The 21,902-nt window shown below is 41.8% G+C and overlaps 1 protein-coding gene across 7 annotated transcripts in view; it reads right to left on the reverse strand.

The window, feature by feature from the left end:
• The window catches only part of gjc2 (gap junction protein gamma 2), a 222,860-nt gene that overhangs the window by 175,513 nt on the left and 25,445 nt on the right, over positions 1-21,902 (reverse strand). For all 7 annotated transcript variants that reach the window (XR_011350268.1, XR_011350267.1, XR_011350264.1 and 4 more), the window contains one exon: positions 18,234-18,329. The gene's annotated coding sequence lies outside the window, so the exon portion shown is untranslated. The remainder of the gene's footprint in view (positions 1-18,233; positions 18,330-21,902) is intronic.

Here is a 21,902-nt window from a genome sequence, read left to right on the forward strand (position 1 = left end):
CTAAGCTACCACATTGAAAGTCGTTAATGACTGTTTTTATTCAAACGCAATGCGTGCCCTTTGAAGGGCAGCATGAGCTCAGTCACCTCGTGCAATGTGACATCATAATCGCTGCCCCAGGCATGCGATGGGCAGGAGAAATGAGGCAGGGAGAAAACCCTGACAGCGCCATCTTCCCATGGCTGCCCTGCCACGTGGCGTTACACGCGGGGTCGGTTCGACACAAGAGAGTGCGCCGCCACGCAAACCCCCCCCCCCAGAATCGGCTATGTGTCACGCCGCTTGGGTGGGCGGCCCCAGTGTTTGGGCAAGGCCATCTGCAACAGCCGTGATAGGTCTAAGTGCACCGCCTTCAAATAGTCCATGGTGTAAAGTTCGTCTTTACCCATGTCCAAAGTGAAAGTCCTGCCAGACCACTGGAGGACCTTGTATGGACATTCGTACGTGCTGAACAAATATGAATTCCACCGAGTCCAACTCTTTGGGACAATGTGTCAGCCGGACGCCAGGATGCAAGGGAGGCGGGGGGGTGCTAGCAAGGATAGTTTCTTTTGGAGATCTGCCAACAGGTTCGCGTGTTCAGACGCTGTTAAAAGCTCCGGGCCAAAGAACTCACAGGGCAGCAAGAGCGGTGTGCCGTAGACCATCTCCGCAGAAGATACCTGAAGGTCCTCCTTGGGTGCTGTTCTGATGCCGAGGAGGACCCAGGGCAGTTCGTCTGCCCAGGCTGGGCTAGTGAGGCAAGCCATGAGGGTGGATTTCATATGACAATGAAACCTCTCCACCAAACCATTTGCTTTCAGGTGATAGGCTGTGGTGTGATGGAGTTTAACCCCCAAAAGGTTCGCAGGCTGAGCCCAGAGCGCGAGGGTGAACTGGGTGCTCCTGTCACTAGTGATGTGCGTCGGGACTCTGAAACTAGTGATCCAATGACTGACTAGGTTCCTGGCGCACATCTCTGTGGAAGCCTCTTTGATGGGAATGGCCTCCAGCCATCTCGTGGTCCGATTGACTATTGTGAGAAGATAGCGCGCTTCTCTGGACATCAGCAGGGGACCTACTACGTCAATGTGGATATGCTGAAATCTTTGCACAGTAGGGTCGAATTGCTGGATTGGGGCATGCATATGCCGGTGGACCTTGGAGGCCTGGCACCTGGTGCAGTTCCTCGCTATCTCGGCCACCTCCTTTTTAAGCCTGTGCCACACAAACGCAGGAGTGACCTTTCTGTCAAAACCCTTGCAAAGAGCTTTTAACAGCCAGAGCGTCTCCTGCTTGTTGTTTTAATGACATGAAATGTGCACAACATTCTCCATAGATTCTGTAAATTCACTGAATATGAATTCTTCATCGAGGGGTGGGCTAGGTCGTGAACTAAGCTGAATACCCTCGACCTCCACTGAGCTGGGACTACCGGATGCGGCAAGCTGGTGGAGATGTTGCAAAGCAGCGTGTCTGGGCTGTTGGGCAACTGAACGTCCTGGAACTTGAGGCCAGAGATGGTGGTCCGGAAAACCTGCATCTCTGTGTCCAGCTTCTGGGACCGTGCCAACTGTGTGTTGTCAAGGCTGGGGGCAAGAGCATTGATCACCGGACGAGACAGCGCATCCACCATGACGTTATCTTTGCCTGCCCTGTGCCGGATGTCGGTGGTGAACTCCAACACATAGGAGAAGTGGCATTGCTGGTGAGCCGATCTTTGGCCATCGCGAGTGCCTGTATAAGGGGCTTGTGTTCCATGATCACAGAGCAGGGCCTGCCCTCCAGAAAGTATCGAAAGTGCTGAATGGCCACGTACAGTGCCAGGAGCTCCTGCTTGAAAGTACTGTACTTGAGCTCCAGCAGGCGCAGCTGTTTGCTAAAGAAGGCCAGCGGGCGCCACTGTCTGTTAAGCCACTGCTCGAATACGCCTCCTAACGCCATGCCTGAGGTGTCCACCAAGAGGACCATGTGTGCCTCCGGGCATGGGTGCACCAATATAGTTGCATTGGCGAGGGCCTCCTTTGTTGCGGCAAAAACTGTCTCTGCCTCCTCCGACCAGGTCAGGACTTTCTCCTTAGTGGTGATCAACGCGAACAGTGGTCGCATGGTGTGGGCAGCCCAGGGGATGAATTGATGATAAAAATTCACCATCCCCACAAACTCCTGCAGGCCCTCGAGGGTGGTTGGCTTGGAGAACCACTGGATGGCCGCAACCTTCTCTGGCACTGGGGCAGCACCTGCTGCCGAGATGGTGTGCCCCAGGAACTGCAGCGTCTGCTTGCCGAACTGGCACTTGGCCACATTGACTGTGAGGCCAAACTCCGCCAGATGGGCAAACAGGGTACGGAGGTGGGCCTTGTGCTCTTCGCAGTTGTGGCTGGCGATAAGCATATCATCCAGGTAGATAAACACAAAGTCCAAATCCCTACCCATTGCATCCATGAGGCACTGAAAAGTCTGGGCCGTGTTCTTGAGGCTGAAGGGCAAACACAGAAATTCAAAGAGGCCAAAGGGGGTGATGATCGCCATCTTGCTGATGTCCTCAGGGTGGACCGGAATCTGATGATGCCCCCGCACAAGATCGACCTTGGAGAAGACTTGCGCGCCGTGGAGATTGGCCAAGAAGTCTTGAATGTGTGGAACCGGGTACCTGTCTGGTGTGGTCACGTCATTCAAACGCCGCTAATTGCCGCAGGATCTCCAGCCCCCAGAGGATTTGCGGACCATGTGGAAAGGGGATGCCCAGGCACTGTTCGAGCGATCACCAACTCCTGCAGCCGGGAAAACTCCTCCTTTGCCAGCTGCAGCTTCTTGGGCGGAAGTCATCTGGGCTTGGTGTGTAACGGGGGCACTGCGTGGAGATATGGTGGTATACCTCGTACTGGGGTAAGGTGGCGCTGAATCGTGGTTGAAGATGGCGGGGAATTCATGGAGTATATTTGAATATTCATCCCTGGAAGTGGCGATGGCGGCGATCCCAGGCCTGCAAGTATTTGTAGGCACACCGAATGGAAGGTGTGAGCATTGACCAGCCTCTTGCACTTCATGTAGACCAACAGTCCGTGTGCCCTCAGAAAGTCATCAGCTAACAACACAGTACCCACTGAGGCCAACACGAACTTCCAGCAGAGTTTCTCTTTCCCGATCTGGATCTGTGCCCTACGTGTACCAAAGTCTTAATAGTGGAACCGTTGGCTGCCCGCAGGGTGGGACCATGAGATCGGGTGCATATCACAAGGGCGGTGGGGGGCAGGACACTCAGCTCTGCTCCTATGTTCACTAGGAAATCTCGACCGGTGGACTTGTCGGTAACGTGAAGGATGCTGTCCACATGGCCAGACGTTGCAGCTATCAATGGTGGCTGGCCGGGTCGTTTCCCCTGGTAGTCACACGATTGTCAGCACTTACGAGCTTGAGCTCCCCAGCGCCGATAGTAAAAGCACCAGGTGGAATGGTGCTCCTCCGGCTTGTGCTTGGGGGAGTGTTGCGGCCGGCTGGCTCTTGGTCGCGCAACCTGACTGAGGCCCGCTTCATTCTCCTTCTTGGTGCACCAGAGGGTGTCCGCTCGGGCTGCGACTTGGTGTGGATCCATGAAGTCCTCATCCACCAGGAGTAGTTGGATGTCCCTAGGCATCTGCTTGAGGAAGATCTGACGGAATAGGAAACAAGGTTTGTGATCCTCTGCCAGCGCCAGTATCTCGTCCATTAGGACCGATGGTGTGTGGACCCCAAGCCCGTCAAGGTGCAGGAGCCTGGAGGTGCCAAGGAGCAGGTTCTTGAGGGCAGGATATTTACCCTCGGCCAGTGGGTTGTGTATTAGATCATCCACCCTGGCTGCCATTTCTTCGTTCATCACACTCACGACGTGGTAGAACATTGTGGCGTCTGCTGAAATGTTCCTCAGTTGAAACTGCGCCTCCACCTGGCCAAACCACGTATACGGGCGATGGGTCCAGAAGGGGGGCAGTTTGATGTCAACGGCATTGATTTCTGCCGGATCCATGTTCTTGAGACCAGAGAGGCATCTGGACTGAATGGGGTCACCAATGTACTGCTGGACACAGTCAAGAAAGACTCAGCCACTACATTGAAAGTCATTAATGACTGTTTTTATTCAAATTCAGCGTGCGCCCCTTTAAGGGCAGCATGAGCTCAGTCACCTTGTGGATTGTGACATCATAATCGCTGCCCCAGGTGCACGCTGGGCAGGAAGAAAACCCTGACAGCGCCATATTCCCATGGCTGTCCTGCCACGTGGCGTTACACGTGGGGCCAGTTCACCATGAAAGAGTGCGCCGCCACAGTACCTCAGTTGTGGAAATCCTGGAACAACGAATCTCTCTCTGCAAACCCTACAAGAACCTTCCTGGGTAGTAAATATTTACCTTTAAAGCATCAAAGCCTGGTGAACTTTATATTTGTTAAATTCTGTGCACAGTGTAAGAATCGACTGCAACCAGAGAACTTGGAAGAATGAGAAGTGAAATTGAACTGTGAACCAAAGAACTTTTCTTCCTTTTTCTTTGGCTTGACTTCGCGGACGAAGATTTATGGAGGGGGTAAATGTCCACGTCAGCTGCAGGCTCGTTTGTGGCTGACAAGTCCAATGCGGGACAGGCAGACACGGTTGCAGCGGAAAATTGGTGGGTTGGGGTTGGGTGTTGGGTTTTTCCTCCTTTGCCTTTTGTCAGTGAGGTGGGCTCTGCAGTCTTCTTCAAAGGAGGTTGCTGCCCGCCAAACTGTGAGGCGCCAAGATGCACGGTTTGAGGCGATATCAGCCCACTGGCAGTGGTCAATGTGGCAGGCACCAAGAGATTTCTTTAGGCAGTCCTTGTACCTCTTCTTTGGTGCACCTCTGACACGATGGCCAGTGGAAAGCTCGCCATATAACACAATCTTGGGAAGGCGATGGTCCTCCATTCTGGAGATGTGACCTACCCAGCGCAGTTGGATCTTCAACAGCGTGAATTCGATGCTGTCGGCCTCTGCCATCTTGAGTACTTCGATGTTAGGGATGAAGTCGCTCCAATGAACGTTGAGGATGGAGCGGAGACAACGCTGGTGGAAGCGTTCTAGGAGCCGTAGGTGATGCCGGTAGAGGACCCATGATTCAGAGCCGAACAGGAGTGTGGGTATGACAACGGCTCTGTATACGCTTATCTTTGTGAGGTTTTTCAGTTGGTTGTTTTTCCACTCTTTTGTGTAGTCTTCCAAAGGCACTATTTGCCTTGGCGAGTCTGTTGTCTATCTCGTTGTCGATCCTTGCATCCGATGAAATGGTGCAGCCGAGATAGGTAAACTGGTTGACCGTTTTGAGTTTTGTGTGCCCAATGGAGATGTGGGGGGGCTGGTAGTCATGGTGGGGAGCTGGCTGGTGGAGGAACTCAGTTTTCTTCAGGCTGACTTCCAGGCCAAACATTTTGGCAGTTTCCGCAAAACAGGACATCAAGCGCTGAAGAGCTGGCTCTGAATGGGCAACTAAAGCGGCATCGTCTGCAAAGAGTAGTTCACGGACAAGTTTCTCTTGTGTCTTGGTGTGAGCTTGCAGGTGCCTCAGATTGAAGAGACTGCCATCCGTGCGGTACCGGATGTAAACAGCATCTTCATTGTTGAGGTCTTTCATGGCTTGGTTCAGCATTATGCTGAAGAAGATTGAAAAGAGGGTTGGTGCGAGAACGCAGCCTTGCTTCACGCCATTGTTAATGGAGAAGGGTTCAGAGAGCTCATTGCTGTATCTGACCTGACCTTGTTGGTTTTCGTGCAGTTGGATAATCATGTTGAGGAACTTTGGGGGGCATCCGATGCGCTCTAGTATTTGCCAAAGCCCTTTCCTGCTCACGGTGTCGAAGGCTTTGGTGAGGTCAACAAAGGTGATGTAGAGTCCTTTGTTTTGTTCTCTGCACTTTTCTTGGAGCTGTCTGAGGGCAAAGACCATGTCAGTAGTTCCTCTGTTTGCGCGAAAGCCGCATTGTGATTCTGGGAGAATATTCTCGGCGACACTAGGTATTAATACCTAGTGTCGCCAAAAACTTTTCTTACATTTACACTCATATCACATACACATGCACTTAGAATTAGAAGGGGGTTAAATTGGGTTTAGTTAATAGAGATAAGTTAAAGTTTGATTCGGTTTTCATGTTTAAAGATAATTAAAAACAATTTTTGTTTAAGTACCTACTTGTCTTGGTGGATGTCTGTTCCTGCTGGGCTTGGGGGTCCTTTGGGCTCGTAACAATGGAAATATGTGTGCCATTTATGGCATCAATACACATTGGATATCCCCATTCTACAAATATGTCCATTGTTTCCTAAAGACATGCACCACTCAGCAGGTCAACAAAATGCTTAAAAAGGGCCCCTTCAATGCTTCAGTAACTTGGTGTACCAAAACACACACCAAAAACGCAACTAATGGCTTGCTATTCACAATGGGTAGCATACCAGCACAAAGCAACGGCGAATCTAAGCCAAGCTTCCAGAAGCTGTCGCCAGTTTGTTGTCTTGCGCCTCAAGTGTGGCTCAGCGAGTTCCAATACAAAGTCAAAACTATTCAGAGACATATGAAAATGACTCCGCCACTCATCCTCATCAAAATTGTTTAGGACAGGGGGAAGTCACGTGATGAAGTAGTGACCGGTAAGAAAATACCAGCCCTCTCCAGAAAAGTAAAAAAAAGTAGAGAAAAAACAAAGACACTAACACAGAAACCATAACAAATTGAAAGTGAAAGTGTGGAGAAAATGGCAGCAAAGAAAGAAAAACCAAAAACAAAAGAAGAAGGAAGGACGTCGGAAGAGGAAGGTGAAGGCCTTACCAATATGAGGAAGCCCGCCGTGGAGAGAGAAGCTCGCTCTCTGAGGTCAGTGGAAACCCCGAACTCAGGACTACAAAGATGGCTCACGGAGCCAAACAAAAGTGCACCTCGCGCATGCGCGATGCACAAGACAAAAACAACACTGACAGGAGGGGGGATCAGCTGAGGAGTAAATCTCCACAGCTGAAACAGACAAGTATAACATGACAGCAAGGCTCCCAACAGGAAAACATAGAAAATAACGGGAACAAGAGAAGGAAGAGAATAAAAATAGGAAATCAAAGAAACAACAGATGACCAACTCAGAGGAAAAACACCAACACCAAGACACTTTTAATAAAAATAAGAAGAACAAAAAAACCCAACAAAATAAAATAAACAACCCAACAAGAAAACCAGAAGAAACTGAGGTAAAGGACACAGATCCTGGAGTGGACCCAGAAGAAGAGGAGGGAGAACACAGAGAAATGGAAGATGAAGGGAAGGGCAAGTACATGGATACATTTTTTTAAAGAATATATGGAAGCATTAAAAGAATAGCAGACACAAGAATTCAGTGAAATAAAAAGAAGAATAAAAAGTACAGAAGAAAAAGTGAATAGATTAGAGATGATCATGACAGATATAGGAAAAAGAGTAGACAAGGTGGAAGAATGAGAAGCAGCCATAGAAATGGAGGTATATGACTTAAAAAAGAAATTGGAAGAATCTGATAAAAAAAAGTTAAAGAGACACAGGAGCTGTTAGCTCAGAAGATAGATATAATGGAAAATTATAATAGAAGAAACAATATAAAGATTGTGGGCCTTAAGGAAGATGAAGAAGGCAAAAATATGAAAGAATTTATAAAAGAATGTATCCCCAGGGTCCTAGGAAGGCCAGAATTACAGGAAGAAATGGAAATAGAAAGGGCACACTGAACATTAGCCCCTAAACCACAACCACAACAAAAACCAAGATACATTCTAGTAAAATTCCTAAGATATATAACAAGAGAAAATATATTGGAGAAGGCAATGAAAAAAATAAGAGAAGACAAAAAACCACTGGAATACAAGGGTCAAAAAAATTTTTTCTATCCAGATATAAGTTTTGAACTCCTGAAGAAGAGGAAGGAGTTCAATGCAGCAAAAACGACCCCATGGAAAAAAGGTTATAAATTCATGTTAAAATCCCAGCGGTACTTAAAATAGTTATCCCGGGGCAGCAAAGCAAACTATTCTCGGATCTGGAAAAAGCACAAAAATTTGCAGAACAACTACAAAACAGACAGAGAGATGAAGAGATGTAACAAGAACAAAAATGACAACAAACTATACATATATATTTATAAAAAATAGTGTATGAGTAAGAATTAAAAAGGGAAAGAAAGGGAAGAAAGGAAGTAAGGAGGAAATTAAGAGAGTGACCTTTGTTATATATGAAGATTAAAATCTTTTCTGGGGGGGGGCTGGGTGGGGAAGAATAACAGTCACTGCGAAATCAGTTGACGCTTGCGAGTATTCGCAAATCCAAATGGAGAGGGGAGATGTGGTTGCCCGACAAGAGACAAAGGGCAACTCAGAAAGGGGAGGGACTATTGCGTTTAAAGGAATTTTAGATATGAGAATAGTGGAAATATTTTGTTTTAGAAATGTTGTCTTATAATGTGTTCAAAAAAAGAAATCAGAAATGGATGAGAAGGGAACGTGGTGATGAGGAAATGGAAAGGAAAGATAAACAAAGTATGAAATGACTATGTTGAACTATATGACTATAAATATTAATGGAATACATAACCAAATCAAAAGGAAGAAACTGCTAAATTTACTGAAAAAAGAAAAACTTGATATAGCATTCATTCAAGAAACACATCTAACTGAAGTGGAACACAAGAAATTAAAGAGAGATTGGATGGGACATGTAACAGCAGCAACATATAATTCAAAAGCCAGAGGAGTAGCTATATTAAACAATAAAAATGTACCAGTCAAAATAGAAGAGGAAATAATAGATCCAGCAGGGAGATATGTTATGATAAAATGTCAGATATATTCAGAATTTTGGAATTTACTCAATGTATACTCACCTAATGAAGATCAAAAATTTATGCAAGATATCTTTTTGAAGATAGCAGATACGCAAGGGTACATACTAATAGGAGGGGATTTCAACCTTAATTTGGACTCAAACATGGATAAAACTGGAAAAAAAACTAACAGAAAGAACAAAGTAACCAAATTTATAATTAAATCGATGCAAGAAATGAAACTTTTGGATATAACATAATAACATAACATAACAATTACAGCACGGAAACAGGCCATTAGGCCCTTCTAGTCCGCACCGAACCAAACACCCCTTTCTAGTCCCACCTCCCTGTACAATGCCCATAACCCTCCATCTTCTTCTCATCCATATACCTGTCCAACCTTTTCTTAAATAATACAATTGACTCCGCCGCCACTATTTCTCCCGGAAGATCATTCCACACGGCTACCATTCTCTGAGTAAAGAAGTTCCCCCTCATGTTACCTCTAAACCTCTGCCCCTTAATTCTTAACTCATGTCCTCTTGTTTTAAACTTTCCTCCTCTTAACGGAAATAGTCTATCCACATCCATTCTGTCTATCCTTTTCATAATCTTAAATACTTCTATCAAATCCCCTCTCAACCTTCTACGCTCCAAAGAATAAAGACCCAATCTGTCCAATCTCTCCCCATACTCCAGATGCTTAAACCCAGGCAACATTCTGGTAAACCTTCTCTGCACTCTCTCCACTCTGTTTATATCCTTCCTATAATTAGGCGACCAGAACTGCACACAGAACTCCAAATTAGGCCGCACCAACGTCTTATACAATCTCAACATCACCTCCCAACTCCTATGGAGGAAACAACACCCAAAGGAAAAGGAATATTCATATTATTCGGGTAGACACAAAACATACTCAAGGATAGACCAATTCCTGTTATCAGCCCACATTCAAGGGAGAATTAGGAAAACGGAATATAAAGCTAGACTATTATTGGATCACCCACCCCTGTCATTGGCAATAGAGCTAGAGGACATCCCACCAAGAATGTATAGATGGAGATTAAGCTCCATGCTACTTAAGAGACAGGATTTTAGAGAATTCATTGAACGACAAATTAAAATGTACTTTGAAATAAATACGGAATCAGTGAAAGATAAGTTTATACTATGGGATGCAATGAAAGCATTCATCAGAGGGCAAATAATAAGTTATGTAACTGAGATGAAGAAGGACTACAATCGGGAAACAGAACAATTGGAAAGGGAAATAACAAATACAGAAAACGAATTAGCAATAAAGGAAGATACAACTAAAAGAAGAGAATTGGCAGACAAAAAATAAAATATGAAACACTACAAACATATAAGGTGGAGAAGAACATAATGAAGACAAAACAGAAATATTATGAGCTAGGAGAAAAAAAATGCACAAAATTCTAGCATGGCAGCTTAAGACAGAAAAAACTAAAAGAATGGTATTGGCATTAAGGAAAAAGGACAAGCAAATTACATATAATCCAACGGAGATTAATGAAAACTTCAGGGAATTCTACGAACAACTATATCAAACTGAAAACTAAGGGAAAGAAGACAAAATAGATGAATTTCTAACTAAAATTGAACTACCGAAATTAGAAACAGAGGAGCAAAATAAATTAATAAAACCATTTGAAATAGAAGAATTATAGGAGATATTAAAAAAACTACCGAACAATAAAACACCAGGAGAGGATGGACTCCCAATAGAATTCTATAAAACATTTAAAGATTTATTAATTCCTCCCCTCCTGGAAGTAATCAACCAGAATGATAAAACACAAAACATACCAGATTCATGCAAAACAGCAATAATTACAGTAATACCAAAGACAGGGAAAGATCCACTAGCACCAGCATCATATAGACCAATATCTCTACTTAACACAGATTATAAGATAATAGCTAAACTATTAGCAAACAGATTAGCCGACAATGTACCAAAAATAGTAAATCTAGACCAAACTGGATTTATTAAAAAAAGACGAACAACAGACAATATTTGTAAATTTATTAACTTAATTCATGCAGTAGAAGGAAATAAAACTCCAACAGTAGCGGTTGCTTTAGACGCAGAGAAGGCCTTTGACAGAGTAAAATGGAATTATTTATTCAAAGTACTACAAAAATTCAGCCTACCAGAGAAATATATTAATTGGATTAAAGCATTATATAAGGGGCCATTGGTGAAAGTGACAGTAAATGGATATATATCAAAACAATTTAACTTAAGCAGATCAACAAGGCAGGGATGTCCACTATCTCACTCACTGTTCGCGTTAGCTTTAGAACCACTAGCAGAACTGATAAGAACAGAAAATAAAATAAGAGGGATAAAAATAAAAGAGAAGGAATATAAAATCAGTCTATTTGCAGATGACGTTATAATATACTTAACAGAACCAGAAATATCAATAAAAGAATTACATAGGAAATTGAAGGAATATGGAGAAGTATCGGGGTACAAGATCAACGCAAATAAAAGTGAAGCAATGCCAATGAATAATGTAGATTTCACAAATTTTAAGAAAGAATCGACATTTAGATGGCAAACACAAGCAATGCGATACCTAGGTATACAAATAAATAAAAACCTCGGCCATCTATATAAACTAAATTACCATCCATTAATGAAAAAATTACAAGACAACAGAGCATTGGAAAGACTTACCACTAACACTGATAGGAAGGATAAACTGTATTAAAATGAACATTTTCCCTGACCTATTTCAGTAATTACCAATTCACCTAACAGAGAAATTCTTCAAGGAGCTAAAGAAAATAATAAGGAAATTCTAATGGAAAGGGGGGAAACCGAGGATAGCACTAGATAAATTAACAGAATGGTACAAACAAGGAGGCTTACAACTACCAAACTTTAAGAATTATTATAGAGCCGCACAATTAAGATATCTATCAGATTTTTATCAAACAAGGGAAAAGCCAGATTGGACTAGATTAGAACTAGATAAAATAGGGGAGAAGATACCTGAACATATACCATATAAATGGAATGAAAAATTGGTGCAACATAGGAATTCACCGGTATTGCATCATCTGCTCAACATTTGGAAGAAGATTCATGTAGAAAGGAATAAAACAAATTACCAACTACCAAACATATTGATGCAAAATCAACTAATCCCTTTCACAATAGATAACCTTTCCTTCAGAGAATGGGAGAGAAAAGGGATCAAAAGAATAGAAAATTGTTTTTCGGGAAATGATTATCCTTTGAACAAATGAAGAATAAATATAATATAACTCACGATACAGTGTTGGCATACTACCAACTGAAATCCTACTTGAAGGATAAATTGGGAAACAGTCTGAGGTTACCAGAAGGAAGCAATTTTGAATATGTGATTACAGACACAATGATAATTGAAAAATTTATAACAAACATGTACATCAATCTGCAAGAAAAGGAGAACGAGGAAACAAACGGTAAACCTAAACAAAAATGGGAACAAGATCTAAACATAAAGATAAAGAATGAAACATGGGAAAAGCTATGCTCCGGAACTATGAGAAATACAATAAACACGAGGTTACGCATGATACAATATAACTGGATACACAGACTATACATCACACCTCAAAAGTTAAAGAAATGGGACCCAACAGTAACAGACAGATGTTTTCGCTGTAAAAAGGAAATGGGAACAACAATTCATGCAATTTGGACATGTGAGAAAGTGAAAAAATTTTGGGAAGATCTAAACCAGATATTAAATAAAATCACAAAAAGCAATATACCAAAAAACCCAGAGATCTTCCTCCTAAGTAATATAAGAAATAAAGAATTTGGACTTGATTTGGATGGAGCACAAAAACGATTCATTATGATAGCCCTAGCTGTAGCAAAAAAATGTATTATGTCAACCTGGAAATTAGAAGACAACTTGAGAATACAAAAATGGTATATAGAAATGAATAAATGTATTCCATTAGAAAAAATAATATATAATTTAAGAAATAACATCACAATATTCGAACAAATATGGAAACCTTACATGAAATACAATAGAGAAATCCTACTGTGGACTTCCACCACCTAAAATGACAGAAGGAGAAGACAACGAAAAGAACTGACTCAGTAAAATTTCTTGTTTATTTTTATTAAGTGACAACATTGTTTAACGGGTTTAATGTATCTTATAGATTGAACTTCAAATAAATGGGAAGGGGGGGGAGGGAGGGAGGGGGAAAAGGGGGAGAAAATGACACTATATATTCAAGAGAAAAAATGTCTGTATGTATCTTGGTCAATGTGGTTTATAGTGTGAAAAATAAAAAAATTATAAAATTGTTTAGGACATTAGACCAGAACACGGGCCCGTGTGGTCTCTCTCTCTCTCTCTCTCTTCTCCACATTATTCTATCTGAGAATAGCATGAATTGACTCACAAGAATGAAACGTCTCCATCTATGGTGTCTAAGATCCGCGTCCCTTTCTGCCTCAAACAACTTCCTGTTTCTCTTCAATTTCTCCTTCAATGTATTTCCGGTCACACAAACACATTGTTCACATAAATCTGCCATTCTATGCATCAAAGAGTTTATGATGCCCAGCAAATTTGCTTGACTTCGCAGAGTGGCATAAATGTTCACGACTCTAACATAAGAACATCAAGTTCAACTGCCATTTTTGTGTAGAAAGCAATGTCTGACATATCTGTTATACATCACACTAGACACCGATGCTGTTATGTTACACATCCTGCCTCTCTTGCTCCTGAAATGCTGGCTTCCTGTGTAAAATGAAACACTTGCTCAGCATTATGCTGGCGTTGTTTGGTTCAGTGTAAATAACCAAAACCAGCTCAATGAAAGATCTCCTTTCCGGCAGTATTGTGAGATCATGTATATTAAAAACATAATATACATAATATACATCAAATTTTATTTGAGACAAAGCAAGCAAAAAGTTGCCATGAGCATTGCCCAGCATCCTAAATATAGGAGAAAGAGAAGCACCTCTGCAGCCCCAAAGACTCCAATTAAAACCATTAGCAACCAAACCTCTGATTCGATCAGGAAGCAGCCTGAAGCCCTATGGGAGCTGTTCTTGCCCTCAGCACCTTCTCAAATCCTGTTCCGATACATGGCTCCCATGAGAAAGTCTCCAGCAGCCCACAGCCTGTGTGAGTCCTTTGACTGCAAGTTACCAACCATTCGCACCCTGTGTGGGTCTTTCAGCCACAGAGGACCTTGCTGGTCCACTGCCATGGTCATTGTCCTGTAGGGTCGTCTCCCATACTTCTCCTGTTCAACAGGGGGTGAAGTTTTCTCCCCATTTTTGGTGCCCTGCTCTTGTCTGCTGCTCCCCCAGTGTCTGCAACCCTTTGAACTACTCTGCCCAGCACAGGAGCCACCATCTAGGACATAGACCATGGTAACAGTATTTTTTTTTTTAAAAAACAATTTTGGGTCCTTACAGGCATGTACAGAGCTGTTCGCATTAGGACTAGGCGGCAGAACACTGCAGAGCAGCACTGTGTCTCCACTCCCGGCTCTCCCAAGTCCACACCAGTGATAGTGTTGCCATTGCAGCAGCTCTGGCGGCACCTTTTGTTTTGCGATACTTGTCGACTTGCCTGGATAGCAAGCAAAAGAAACTGTACATAGAGCATTACAGCACAGAAACAGGCCCTTCAGCCCTTCTAGTCTGTGCCTCGTCCCACTCAATATCCCACCCATCCATGTCCAATATTTTTCTTGTGTTAAAATTGAGTTCACACTCCTACTACTTTCTGTACATAGAAATTCACCCAAAAGCTCTCTTTTCAACCCAATCTATCTGTGATACCATTTTCAGGTAATTAAGTATCTGTATTCCCAGATCCCTCTGTCCTACCACATTTCTCAGTGCCCTATAATTTAGTGTGTATGTCCATTTTTAAGTTGAACAAACTGATAGGCTTTTATTAGCTTTAGAACAAAAGCATATTCATGCTGCTCAACTGTTCTGCACTGGGAAGGAAGCTACGGAACATTCTGGAGCCTGTGGGAGGAGCCACAGGCACAGTCGGCAAATGGGTATGCCCAAACAGACAAATACATACATACAGTGGTTTACCACAAACATACCGGCATCACCTACGGCTCTTAGAACGCTTCCACCAGCGTTGTCTCCGCTCCATCCTCAACATTCATTGGAGCGACTTCATCCCTAACATCAAAGTACTCGAGATGGCAGAGGCCGACAGCATCGAATCCACGCTGCTGAAGATCCAACTGCGCTGGGTAGGTCACGTCTCCAGAATGGAGGACCATCGCCTTCCCAAGATCGTGTTATATGGCGAGCTCTCCACTGCCCACCGAGACAGAGGTGCACCAAAGAAGAGGCACAAGGACTGCCTAAAGAAATCTCTTGGTGCCTGCCAGTGGGCTGATATCGCCTCAAACCGTGCATCTTGGCGACTCACAGTTCGGCGGGCAGCAACCTCCTTTGAAGAAGACCGCAGAGCCCACCTCACTGACAAAAGACAAAGGAGGAAAAACCCAACACCCAACCCCAACCAACCAATTTTCCCTTGCAACCGTGTCTGCCTGTCCCGCATCGAACTTGTCAGCCAAAAATGAGCCTGCAGCTGACGTGGACATTACTCCTCCATAAATCTTCGTCCGCGAAGCCAAGCCAAAGAAGACAGCATAATAACAGGCTATTTCAGCCCACAAGTCCATGTGTCCAATTTACACCCCATTAACCTACATTTTTGAACAGTGGGAGGAAACCAATGTAGACATGGGAAGAACATACAAACTCCTTTCAGACAGCGCATGATTTGAACCCCAATCCAATCCCAATCATTGACGCCACAGCAACCATGCTGCCCTACCTTGGTTTGTCCTTCCAAAATGCAACACCTCACATTTGTCTGCATTAAATTCCATCTGCCATTTTGCAGCCCATGTTTCCAGCTGGTCCAGATTCCTCTGCAACCTCTGAAAGGCTTCCTCGTTGTCCACTGATTCAATTTACCACATTATCATCGATTGAAGATCATTGATATTGATGACAAATAACAATACACCCAGCTCTGATCACTGAGGCACACCACTAGTCACAGGCCTCCAGTCTTAGAGGCAATCATCCATTACCATTATCCGCTACTGCCATAAAGCCAATGTTGAATCCAATTTACTCCCTCACCATGAATAATAAGCGACTGAACCTTCCATGTGGGACCTTGTCAAAGGCCTTACAAAAGTCCACGTAGACAATATCCATAGCCTTTCCTTCGTCAACTTTCCTGGTAAACAATGCAATCAATTCAATGTAATAAATGTTGCACAATTGGTGCTTAACGTGCACAAAACTTGTACAACTGTTAAATCTGTCTTGCGTAGGAGAGATAAAATATTTACAGTACCAACAGGCTGCCTGCAGACTATTATTTCTGTGCCATAACTATTAAATTGATAATCAATGTCAAAAAAAAGCATGTATTTAAATAGTGCATGTGAAATGACCAAAGCCAATCAAGAGGATTAAATACAATTCAACATTCAGACAGGCAAAAAATCTAAATCAAAGAGGGATGTTTCATGGAGGAAATAGAAGTGGAGAGATTCAAAAGCTTAAAGATTCAAAAGATATATTTTAATCTGTCATTGGTGGATTAATTAAAATTGTGGATGTTCAAGTGGCCAAAATTGGGAAGGTGCAGGTACTTTTAACATGTAGCAAGAATGGAAGCCAGTACTAATGTCAGAACTGCGAGTTTATGAAGCGACTTGAAAACAAGGTTGAAAAGTTTTATATCAGGACATTGCTTAACTTGGAGACAAAATAGGGGAGGGAAAAGGGACAGAATGAACTACAACAAAAACAATAGAATTTTGGATAACTCATTTTGGGAAAAAAAATTTTAAAGGGCAAAAATATATGGGTTTTTTTGACAATATTGAGCACATTTAGCAGGTCTATTCTGGCTCTCTGAGCAATCCTATCAATCCCATTTCCCCATTTATTTCATTATAACACAAACGGTCTCACATGCCCATTCACTCTACTCAGAGTTTCCACTAACCTACCCACACTTGGGGTAATTCACAGTAGCCAATCTGCACATCTCTAGAATGTGGAATTGGTAGGCTAATGGGGAAAACGAGAGCACTCAGGACATACAATCACACTGAGGATGTGAAAATTTCCACATAAACTGTAACAGGAGACATAATCAAACCCAATTTGCTGAAGCTGTACAACAGCAGTTCTACTTCCTTCACCACTGTGAAGCTCACCCAACAGTGCACTGGAATAATTAAGTCACGATTTTACAAAAATAAGAGAAATTCAGCAAAAGATGAGCAGAAAGGAATGACTGGGATAACAACAGATTATATCAATAATTATCTAAAACATGATGCACATATGCAGTCCATTGGCTGGATAACTCAGTTTTGGCAGTTACAAAGAACAATTGTGATTTAAGTCATCTTTATTCATCCATCATTAGATCTCAAGCCAGAAGTATTGGTATGTTATTTGAGAGAGAACAGAAGAATCAAAGCTGGGTGACTTCTGTTTATGTAGAAATTTATACCATTTCAGATGATGTTACTGAGGAGCAGTATGTGAATCAGGAATAGGAGAGATGGATTACTGAGAGACATCAGACAAACTATGCTAGAACAGGAAGTCATTGCTGGTAATTTTTTAACTTAAGATTGGTTAAATACTAGGTGAATATAGTTTACTTGTGGACAGCAATGGAGAATCAATGGTTTGATATAAAAAACAGCAGACTGAGATGAAAGTCAGAAAGTCATTTGTGACTTTGCAAGAGTCTTTAACATTATGGCCAGAGTGAAATGCAATTACAGAGAGAAATGTCGACATTGATTTAGGAGATAGAAAGGGAGTTAAAGATGAGGTGGTCATTTCCAATAATGGAGTGGGTCCAAAGTTTTTTTCAAGGGAGTACTATAATGACAGTTTGAATTTAGAGAGGCAATAGACAAGAGGAGAGAATCGTTAACAGTATCAGCTAACACTGGAGACAGGAAGGGAATTCAATAGTTAGCAGTTTAGTGGAAATAGTATTGAGGAAGTAGATGATGGGTCAAATAAATAAAATAAGTTTGAAAAGGACAAGCAGATTGGGTCCAGTGACAATGTCATATTTAGATAGATAATAATGTTGTTAGGATGCAAATAATTTACAGTATTACAAGGATATTTATTCACATCATCATCAAAAAAGATTATAAGTATTTTCTCAAAGTAATATTTTAAATATACCATTCCTATCAACTGCCAGACATACAGGTCTCAGATTTATATGATAAACAGGTCTCAGATTTATATTATAATGTTGTGCATATGTTACAATCTATGCAGATGCAAATAAAGGGGGAAAAGGTTGAACTTACCACCACATTAAAAGTGAAGAAATAATACTGCTGAAAATGCAGGTCTTTCTTTTGAACCTCTTCATGAGCTATTGAACTTTCCAGAATGCACTGGACCTTAAATAAATAGAAACAATTCTACATTATTGAATACTGCCAAGACATCCACTCACCACCAAGCACAATACAATACATTAGAAATCTGCATCTTTGTAATGGTTGTATTGTTTGAGTGGACAATCTGTAACAGACTTTTCTGAATTGGAGGTTCTGTTCCAATCCATTTAAAAAAAAAACTCAGATTGTCCAATGGTGCATGAGTACAACACAGACTCAGTATAAGCCATATTAAAATTCAAATGTGAAACAAAATATTTTTAAAGGAGTTATTTTCATTAATGAAAAAAATCAGAATATAAAGCAAAAGATTTTTTTCCACAAATTATCATTTTGAACTGAAACTGCAGCATTATAAGATTTAAACAACAAATAAGAAAAAAGTTTCAAATATAGTAAATGTGGATGAATGCATGGGTTACTACATAGTGCATATAGAATAATATCATAGCACATCATGTGATACATTAAAGACAAGGCACATTTTGGGAGGTCTAATGTAGGTAGGAGCTACACAGTGAATGGTAGGGATCTGGGGAGTGTTGTAGAGCAGAGAGATCTAGGAGTACAGGTACATAGTAACTTGGAAGTGGTGTCACAGATAGATAGGATGGTCAAAAAGGCTTTCACCACATTGGTCAGAGTGCTGAGTGAAGATATTGGGAAGTCGGGTTGTAATTGTACAAGATGTTGGTGAGGCCCCATTTGGAGTATTGTGTTCTGTTTTGCTATGCTACAGGAAAGATGTTGTCAAGCTGAAGAGAGTGCAGAGAAAATTTGAGTATGTTGCCACAGCATGGGGGTCTGAGCTATCGGAAGAGGTATTCCTTGGAGCAAGTGAAAACGAGGGATGATCTCATCGATATATACAAAATCTTGAAAGGAATAGACAGGTGAATGCAGAGTTTTTTGCCCAGAGAAGGGAATCCAGTAATCTGAGGTCATATGTTTAAGTTGAGGAAGGTAATATTTAACAGAAACCAGAGAGGTGTTTTTTTCCTTACACAGAGGATAGTGAATGTGCGGAACAGGTGTCGAAGGAGGTGGTGAAGGCAAGTACTATTGCAACCTTTGAGAAAAAAAATTGGACGATATTCGATCGAATAGGTTTAGAGGGATAGGTGGGTAGAGTGTGGGAGGGACATTTTGGTTGAAATGGAAAGTTGGGCCGAAGGGCCTTTTTTTTCATGCTGTATCACTGAAATAACACACAGGCTACAGGATATTACCCATTTTTTCCTACAGATTTTCACATCTTTCAAAAGCCTTCTTAACCAAGTCTATTTGTTCATAAACATTTCTGAGAATATACACATAGAATTTCTCTGGCATCATAGCTAAAATCTCTCCTCCAGTCATACTAACAAATTGATCACTTGCTGATTAGTTTCATGGCAACATGGGGATTTTGCTGCACATAAATGGCTATTACAATAAAGGAATGACTGCAATTCAAAAAGTGACTATTGGCTAACAATGCTTGCAATTATAAAGGATCTACAAGGAACAATGTAAATGCTAGTTTATTTATTGCTTTTTTAAAATCACTCCTTCCATATTCTCATTTAAGGCAGCATTATATTTTTATAAAGGTAATTTTGATCAGCACTGTTCAATATCTCAGTAGATGTGGGTTACAGAAAAAGAGACTCACCCGCAAAGAAACAAAAATCCTGAAAATTTGACCTTAATGTGAAAACAGGAACAAAAGTGTTGATTCTCACTCCATTGTGGGGATGTAGCAGGCTCACTGGTATGTTACCATGGAAATTTAAAAATTTCAAGATTAGGCATTTCTTTCTCTAGTTTCAGACTCTTGAGTTACTTTTGATGAGTACCTTCTTCAAGAACATCTTTTAAACTCTCATATAATGTTGTTTTATGGGAAATGTTCCTGACACATAATAAATCAAAGCATTTCCCCACACAAATGAATATTTTGAAATTAAGGTTTTTGATCTTTTTCTTCAACAGCAAAGCAAATACCAGAATTCAAGCGAGATTCTGATTCCTGCTTCACTCCAATCTCGTTTTTCCAATCTAAAATTGAGTGGATTTAGTGATACGCCCACCAACCCCCCCCCCACCCAAAAAAAAACTACCAAGTCAAGATGAACAGGAGAAAAGAGATTTTCTTGCTTTACTTCTAATTATTGATATTATTTCAGGAGCCAGTTAATTTTGAGTTTTGAAACATATCAAAGAACATAAGAAAAGAAAGATCACAATTAGGTCAAATGGCCCCTCAAACCTGTTCCAACATTCAATATGATCATGACTGAAATGCCCCACGTCTCATTTCCTATACTGTGCCATTTCCCCTTTACAAGGCGTTCAAATCATTGAATACAGAAACAGGTCTTTTGTCACACCATGTTCATGCTGATAATCAAATAGCTGTCTATAGTAATCCCATTTATCCACACTTAATCTGTTGGCACTGTGCCCTTACGATTAAAGTGGTCATCCACGATGTGTTCTTATACGGTTTGATCTGAAATTTCCATATACAAGGGCAAGCAATAAGTTTTGCCATAGATTTGTCCAAGGCTAATCTAAGAAAAATTAGTGTATTTAAACTGGATTTTCAGGGGATGGGAACGAGATTGCCAGAGAAAAGAGAGAAGGAGGGAAAAAGATTGTGAAAATTGCATGCACTGTTAGAAGATAACAAGTTGTACATGGTGGAAGATTTCTAAAGTGCATCTATTTCAATGCAAGGAGTATTATAGGAAAGGCAGATGATCTTGAGCATGGATTGGCTCATGGTATTATGACATAGTGGCCATTGGTGAAACTTGGTTGCAGAAGGAGCAGGACTGATAGCTCAATTGCTTTAGATGTGATAGAATGGTGGGGGAGGGGGGAAATGAAAGGGGAGGAGAGGCATTGTTTGTCAGGGAAAACATCACAGCTGTGGTCAGGCAAGTCAGACCAGAGGGCTTGTCTACTGAGATTGTATGGGTGTGTTACGAGCTCAGAGCACCCATAAACCCAGCAGCAATAGATATTCACCAAGACAAATGGTTATTCAAACAAAAGTTGCTTTTAATTATCTTTAAACATGAAAATAGAATCACACTCTAACTTATCACTATTGACTTAACTAACCTAACTTAACCCCCTTCTAATTCTATGCGCACATATATGTAATGAGTGTTTAAGTTCAGAAAAGTTCTTTCATTCATCATCCAATCTCACTTCTCATTCCTCCAAGTTCACTAGTTGCAGGCAATTTTATACTGTGCATAGAATTTAACATTTATAAAGTTCACCAGGCTTTGGTGCTTGAAAGGTAAATGGTTACCACTCAGGAAGGTTCATGTCAGTTGTCATTGTATGCTGACACCCACAACTGATTCCTTTTTTAATCAGCCACTTCGGTGTCTTGCCGAAGAAACTTGTCCCCTCAGGGTTCTCCAAGATATAACCTCTTTCTTTCAGGTCACCACAGAGTGCCTTTTTGTTTCTCTTATTTCAAATGAAACATTAGACAGTCAGTCCTCTCCTCTTGCATGAACCACAAGGGCTTTGGCCAAGCTGAACTAAGCACTCATAACCCATCTTCCAAAT

Source organism: Narcine bancroftii, chromosome 1, assembly GCF_036971445.1.
Source record: "Narcine bancroftii isolate sNarBan1 chromosome 1, sNarBan1.hap1, whole genome shotgun sequence".
NCBI lineage: Eukaryota > Metazoa > Chordata > Chondrichthyes > Torpediniformes > Narcinidae > Narcine > Narcine bancroftii.